We start from the raw sequence: 8,044 nt of genomic DNA on the forward strand, positions 1-8,044 counted from the left end.
TAAATTGATGGTGATTTTAAAGGTTAAGATTTTTCTCATTTCCCTTTTTCAATTTTGGTGCATGTTAAGTTTCGTAAGAATAATACGGTAGTGTGGCCGATTTGTGAGGTATGCGTATTATATTTGGTAGACGAGAACGGGTGTGGTGCTAGAGGAATTATGTGATTGGAGGTGTTAGCAACTAGTTGGAGAAACCCTAGATATCTTAGAGATTAGAGACAAACAATAGAAGAAATAAAAAGATAGACTTGAACCAACTCGCACCACTTGTCTCCGGTCAAAGCTAGTACTTGACCAATACTTTTCTTTCTTACTTTCTTCATTCTTTTTCCCTTGATTATTATTTCTTCCTTGTCTTTAAGATGCTGGCTGAAATTGGAAAGAAAAGAAAGAAAACAAGAAAAAAATAACAAGTTGATGGATGCCAAGTATTGGCACTTAAGGCCAACTTTGACTAAGACTTTCTTACCACTTATCTTCCATTTTCAACCAAGCAAATCACTCCATTTCTGCTGGTAGAGGCTGAGAGAGAGAAGAGAGAAAAGAGAGAACACTTCCTTAAGTTTCATCTTGATTTCCTTGCTTGATTTGTGAAGAAACCAAGGATCAACCTTAATCCACTCCATAAAACTTTGAGTTAAGCTTGGAGGAAAGCTTTTGGTGGAGTTACTTGAGAAAGAAAGCTGTAGTTTGCTGCTCACCTTGAGGATTGAAGGTATTCTTGGTTGAGAATTACTTTATCTCTTTAATCTTGCATTTGGATGGAGTTATAGATCGATTATAGTAGGTTTTGTAGCTGATTTTGTAGTTTTAGGTTGTGGGCTGTTATTTCCAGCTTTTATTGATTATTTTCAGCTTTTGTTGAGTATTTCCAGCCTTGGTACATTAATTTCAGCTTTGATATGGAATTGTAAACCTGCCATAATGATATTTCCAGCTTATACATGTGATTTAGGTAGATGACTTGAGGAAAATTTCTGTTTTGAAAGCTTCTTGCTGGTCAAAACTTTTGAGTACTGTTAGCCTTATTTTTTTTCAAAACTTTTGGGGGAATCTTGCTCCACAAATGTTGTTAGACATTAAACTTTGATTGTGAGTAGGATTTGAACAAAAAATGATGAGCTTAAGTGGGAAGGTTAAGTTAAGTGTTGCTCAAAATTTTTCCCGCAGGAGACTCTGAGCAGTCTTGGGAAATCTGTTATATCTTGGTGTAGAAAAATCTGAATTGAGTTCTATTTGTTACATTTGAAACTAGACTCATAGCTCTTTTAACCGTGTAAAATTCATGGTTTGTTTCACTTTCTATAAATACCAGCAAATTTTCAAAGTGGGCTAAAAATCCAAGACTGTCCTGTTTTTGCACTTAGTTGAGTAGTGAATTGAGGCTGAGATTTGACTAATTTATGGACTGAATTTTATGAAGGTGTCTTCTAGAGAGTTGTAGAATTTTGAGTCTATTTTCTAACAGTATAATATTTACGATTTTTGGACTTACGAAACTCAAGTTATGACTTTTCAAAGAGAGTTACAAAAACTGGAATTTTTCTGATCAAATGACAAAAAAAACTTGGAAGGGTCTTGGAAACATTTTCTGGTTTTTAAACTTAACTTTCTCGATTACTTGCACTCTATTTCATACTTGTATCATGGATTTATTATGTATATAAGTTTTTCAGCTTTCACATTGGACTTTCTAGCTTTGATATAACATAGTAAGCTATGAAATGTGATTTTTTTAACTTGGGTGTAGAAATTTCTAGCTTTCATTCTAAATTTCAGCCTAGGGTTTAATTTTTTCAACTTGAGTATATGATGGTTATATGCTATGTATATGCTTAAGTTAGTGACCTAAGATAAGAACTCTATGTTACCTATAACTTATAAACTTGATTTGGGGCTAGTTGGTGATGAAATTGTAGCCTTGAAAATGGGTGGAAATTAGGAAAAAAGCAGGGGAGGCGCTGCTGTCCGTTTTTTTGTCTTGTGGTTCAGGCGAGTGAAATTGATATTGAAGCTGCGATTTTAGGTCGATTTGGACTTAGTTTGCTTAGGGATGCTTGAGTTCACTTTGGTAGTGACACCTAAGCTGAAATTTTGTTAAAATCCATACATCTTGCATGGTGAAAGTGATGACCATTTTAAACATGATTTTTAGCCGTGTATGTCACATTTTAAACTTAAAAGTTCCGATCGTTTTCTTTCCAAAACAAAAGCAAGTGTGCATGTATTTTACCTAGGGTTACTAAGCTCATGAAATATATATATATAAATTCTATTCACATGATCTCCTTGTGATATTCACAAGTGAAGGTTGGATTTGGAAACCCTACTTGATTGTATTTTGTTATTAAACATTTGGTCGCAGATTTAGAATCCGGCCAAGGAGTTAGGCCTGGACCTAATTTTCCTAAACACTAATCGTTGGTGAGTGTTCTTTGCATGTTTGTGGTTTAAATGACTATGTGAAATGTTTTTTTGAATGTTAAATGCTTTCCAATGATTGTTAAAAGGATTTTCAATGGCGAGTGTGTACTTTATCACACTCGACCCAAGTGAAAGTGAATTTTCAATGATTGAATGTTACTTGTTCATGGATGTAAGACTTTGGCTGAATTGGGCCCTTGCCCTTCGTTGCCAATTGACTTGAGCCGGTAACGGACTCGGTCGGGCGGCTGGTGATCCTGGGACAATATTTTGGTATACTTGAGTATTACCACGAAATCTGGTGGAGAACTGGCCAGTGAATTCAATGCAAAGAAATCAATGAATGACATGACATGAACACTAAAGGAGTTTTCACTTGCAAATGTTTTCTAATGTCGGAGGAATAAGGAAAATGGTTGGCGAATGAATGAATGAATGGCTCCAAGTGAGCACGTATCCTTTCAATGATTGAATGATTGGTTGTTTATTTCGTGAATGACTGTTTATTACTATGCAAAGTGTGCAAATTGTTAAATGTAATACTTACATGTTTTATCTACCTGATTGCCTGTTTGGGAACCTCATTGAGCTTTTAGCTCATTCTGTTAGTTTGTTTTCCTTACAGGGGTAGAGCTCGGAGCGAGTAGGCATGAACTAGTATATATAATCTCTAGTACTTGTACTTTTGTAGATGATATGTATTTGGAATCTTTAGAAATGTAATCCTATGTTTTACTTTTGGATTGTAATTTAAGTTTGAATTGTTGATTGGAAATAGAACTTTTATGTTAATTTCGAGGCTTGAAAGGCTATTTCAAGAACGTTAGTGAGTGAGTCTATGACAACCCCACATTCTCCTAAAGCATACCTTAGAAGTTAGCGGACCGCCTGCCTAGCTCTCGCCAGGGTTCATTAACTAACATTAACTTCAGAGATAACATTTCTCATTAATCATCCAAACATTCGTTCTTAATACTTCTTAGTAAGACAAAAGCTTTGTCCACTACAAATTATAAAAGTAAATCATCCAAATGTTCATTCTTTAGTACATCACCCAAGTACATCACCAACTAGTGTAAAATATAAATCTATCCATTAATAGATACAAAATGCAGGTCTTAACATCAATATATAACATTAGACCTTCCAAAACACTCTAACTCTACTTGATCGTCCTTCAAACTTCAACTCCTGTAAGGAAAACAAAGATAAACGGTTGAGCTAAAGCTCAATGAGGTTTTCACTGTATAGTGTGACGCCCCTACTTCTCCCTAAGTCGAACCAAAGAGTATCGGCGGGACGCCTGCCTAGCTCTCGCCAGGACTCGATATGAATCCAATTCAAACTTAAGAATAAATAACCAAATAATAAAAGTCGAAGTGAAGAAAAGTGACTTCCTTGATGGAACATTCAAATCTTACATCATAAGTTACCAAAAGTACATCAACTTTCCCCAAAATACAACCACTAAAAGTCAACTAATCAATTACATTCCAAGATTCTAACCAAAAGTAATCAAGTCGGCTACTTCAAAATTCTTTCCATTCCGAGCTCCTATTAAGGAAAACAAACTAATGGGGTGAGCGAACGCTCAGTGAGGCCAAGAAAAACATGCAAACACATAGTTCAAGTAACAATTACACTTGTACAAGAATTAAAGCTATAAAGTTCAAGTAATTCACAATTAGCAATAAAACACACTCAATAAGGGTACGAAAGCTCTCAGGAGCTAGATTCCACTTGCTTTGCCGAGACTCGATCCAATACCTCCACGTGATGATACTCCGTCAACCGGGTAGGTATTAAGTTCGTAGAACTCCACTTACTTCACACTCCCGTTCACCGTTACACCCCCTGTTCCGGGGCCCGCACTTCTTTAATATATGGCGATACTACTCGAGTATGCCAAACGAGATCTCTCAAATAGATCAAGTTTATGAGTTTTCTCATGGCTCACAAAGCTTCACGACTAAGCCAATGCCAGCTCGAGTCACAAGGTCGGCCAATGAATTTGGGCGTCCCCCACTATTATAAGTAGAAGTCGATGAGTTTCATTCCAATCGACATTGATCCAAACATAAGTATAACTCACTATTGTAACACTTCACTTAATTCACTTAGCAAATTCACTTCACACAATTCAATTATAAATTCACTTAAAAGAGAACGAGTGCGATAAAGTACACACTCGCCTCGACAATTCCAAAATACTCAATTAATGAGGAACAATTTAAGCATTTAGCAACACTTCATACACTTGACACTCACCAATTCAAAATAAGTGAGTAAAGAAAGTCTTTAGTGATCTGCTCCAAGATTCTCCTCAAGACCCTCTTGAGCGCCTGATGAAAAATGACCAACAATCACTCTCATACATTCACAACCTCTTATCAATCAGGGAAGAATGTACACTCGCTTAAAATTAAGACAGTGTCTTAAAAGTGCTTCACTCTATTGAAATTCAAGATTCAAAAGTGAGAGTTTAAAGTCACAAGGAAGAACTCGTATCCTCCATGAAATCGGATTTAAAACGAACTATCAATATCAAAAGGAAATGAAAGTTCTTGAAAACTCATTTCCTAAGAAATCAAGAATTTCAGCTTTGCGCGACAAACTTGGTAAAATCAAATCTTGAGTTTGGTATGTCCAAAAATTGGAAAATTTATACCGTTGGAAACTAGATCCAAAGTACTAAAAGTTCCCAGAAGACACTTTATCATGGTTCCAAACAGAAAGCATTCATTTTTCAGCTCAAAGTTGCTGATTCAAGAAGGCAAGATAGAACCAGTCTTGGTTTTCAGCGATGTTTGAAAATTCGGCAAAATTCACAGGAAATGAATCAGTCTCTAAAATTTATAACACAATAAGGGTCCCAATTAAAGTTTCAAATGAAACAAGAGGAACTAAATTTGGAGTTTTGAGTAACAAGATATAATAGTTTAAAGTCGGTTGATTTTCACGACCGAAGCAGTGAATTTGCAGATTTGAAGAGCAATCTTTGGAGCATCATTTAGGTATCGAAATGGTATTGAAATTACACCAAATTTGGTACACTTAAACTTCCATATATAGACTACCTCTCTATAAAAAAATTAGGGAAAAAATCGTACGGGAAGGCAGTTAACAAAATGATCAAAGTTTGTGAAATCTTTCAAAGCGAATCTGCCATCCTATTTCTCTTTCTTTTCCAAAAGTTTTGTCCAACGAAATCAGCCCCAATTCACTCCATTTTTGAAACCAAGATTCTAGAAACATTTAATAAGAAATTTATGGTTAAATGACACTAAAATTTTTGAAATATAACATCCCAAAATAGACTGGCCATTCGATCAACAGAAAAGGGAAAATTTCCCAGTTTCCAGCTTTAGTGCAGTTTCGAAATCAAACCATATCTAACTCTATACAACTCCAAGTTGAAAATGGTTTATGGCGTTGGAAACTAGGTTCAAAATACTACAATTTATCAGAAGACATCATTTTGAAAATTGTTTCACAAGTGGGACGAAATCGAGCCACAAGATGCAGCTTCCTAGTTTCATTCGAACACATAGGCAAAGCAGAACAGCCGATTTTGCCGATTCGCTACGGGTCACTCAAAACGAACTAGCAGGGGATTTTTATACTGTTGGAAAGCTCTGAATGTCTAGTTTTGAATGCCACTAACGGCACTCAAATTTGAACTTATCACAGAAAATTATGTTCGGACAAAGGACCACTGTCCGGGTACGCTGCTAGGCATTTTCCAGATTTGAACTTTTAGCAAAACTCAAGTTTTGTGCAACCATTCGATACGATTTTTGAAAGGTACTTTGTACACACAATATACAACATATATCCATCAATTTAACAATCAACCAAGCATCAAAATTTTGAAACTAAAATAGAACAACATGACCAGAATTTCGGCCAGCTTCCTTTCGCAATTTTCCTTCGATTTCTCTCCACTTTCTAACCATAATCATCTCATTCATCACATAAACAACCATAATCAAACAATCAAGCCTCAATTCAGCTACCTAGAGGCCTCATCAAGACATCTAGCCTATGATTTAAAGCGAGATAAATGGTTCCTCAAGTCCGCTAGCCTATAAACACGATTAGGGTTTCAAACCCATGAAGATTAACCGTTAAATGTTGGATAATTGGAAAGATTAAAGAGGTGAAGTGATTACCCTTTAAACCCTAGATGAAGACCAGATTTTTCCACCAAAGTTTCTCCAAGAAAATCCACAAGATTGCTTCTTTCTCCTAGATGGAATTTGTGAGAACCCTGAAAATATATATACAAATATCATTGCATATTTTATTTGCACTTCTAATTCTTTAATAAATTTTAGCATTTAATCTAATTGTTTTTAAATAAGTACGTAAGAATAATTTTCATGTGCAAAATAATATAATTTGTGCTAAACTATTAAATTCCTTGGCTTTATTATATTAAATTAATATTTCGAAGGTAAAATTATTTGGTTTAGTTAACAATTAATTCTTCCAAATTCCGATAGCTAAACTTTAATCGTTAATAATGATAAAGGTTAATAGAAACCTTAGTATTAAGATGCAATCAACAAATTATAGATAAACATGACACAAGTTACTAAACATACTTAAGACATGAAATTACGATAATTGAAGCCTTGCAAGATTAGTGTATTATTAGGAGCTTAATTTATATTCGAAATAAATTTTTGGAGTTAAGTTAGAATTAAGGACTTAAGTGGGTATCAGGAAGAGAAGTGCAAAGACTAAACTACCCTCACAACCTCACAAAAACTACCATGCAAAACAAGAACCAATTTCCGGACAACATCATTCCTCACCACTCTTTCGGCCAATGCACAACTTCACCATCTAAACACTCAACCCTCACAAACACTCAACCTCCCTCTCAAAACCGCGGCATCCATCCTTCTTCCTCTTCATTTCTTTATCACAAACCACCACCGCATTCCACCTTCACCCGTGAGTATCGACAGAGAGAGAGAGTGTGAGCGGGAGGGTGAGCAGCAGCTTCATCCGAGAGCTGCAATCCGAGAGCTGCAGCGACTCTGCTGCTGTCCGTAAGTCTGAGGAAGGAAAGGAAAAGCTGTGCGTAAGTCCCACCCATTCTGCACTTCCATTTCTACCAGCTGCAATCAATTTTCCAGCCGCGACAACCACCAGTTCCACCGTCTGCCACAGCCAAGCGAACCAACACCCTAGTCGCGCGCGAGCCGAGGGCGAAAATTTCAGTTCCATTGTACGTAAGCTAAGCCTGCTGTTGAGGTAAATTTCGGATCTAGAACACCTGATTAGAGGTTGATTGAGCTAATTAGGAGCATGCATGTTGAATTTATGCGTTGGATGATGATCTAGAAAAGAAAAGAAACCTGATGTGTGCTGAATGTGGGTTTGCCGAGACTGTTTTGGATTAATGCCGAGCTAATCTGTATAACTCTGGATAATCTGAGTTTGCATTGTTGATTAAGTAACTAATCACTAACTAATTAAACTGTTTAAAGCTTTGCATATTGACCTTAGACCATCGGATGCTGAATTTAGAGAAGAAGAAAAAAAATTTTCTGATGTGCGCACATTTGGACTGCCGAGACTGATTAAGAAATGCTGTGCTTAATTTGTT

Source organism: Coffea eugenioides, unplaced genomic scaffold (genome assembly GCF_003713205.1).
Source record: "Coffea eugenioides isolate CCC68of unplaced genomic scaffold, Ceug_1.0 ScVebR1_2115;HRSCAF=3082, whole genome shotgun sequence".
Classification (NCBI taxonomy): domain Eukaryota; kingdom Viridiplantae; phylum Streptophyta; class Magnoliopsida; order Gentianales; family Rubiaceae; genus Coffea; species Coffea eugenioides.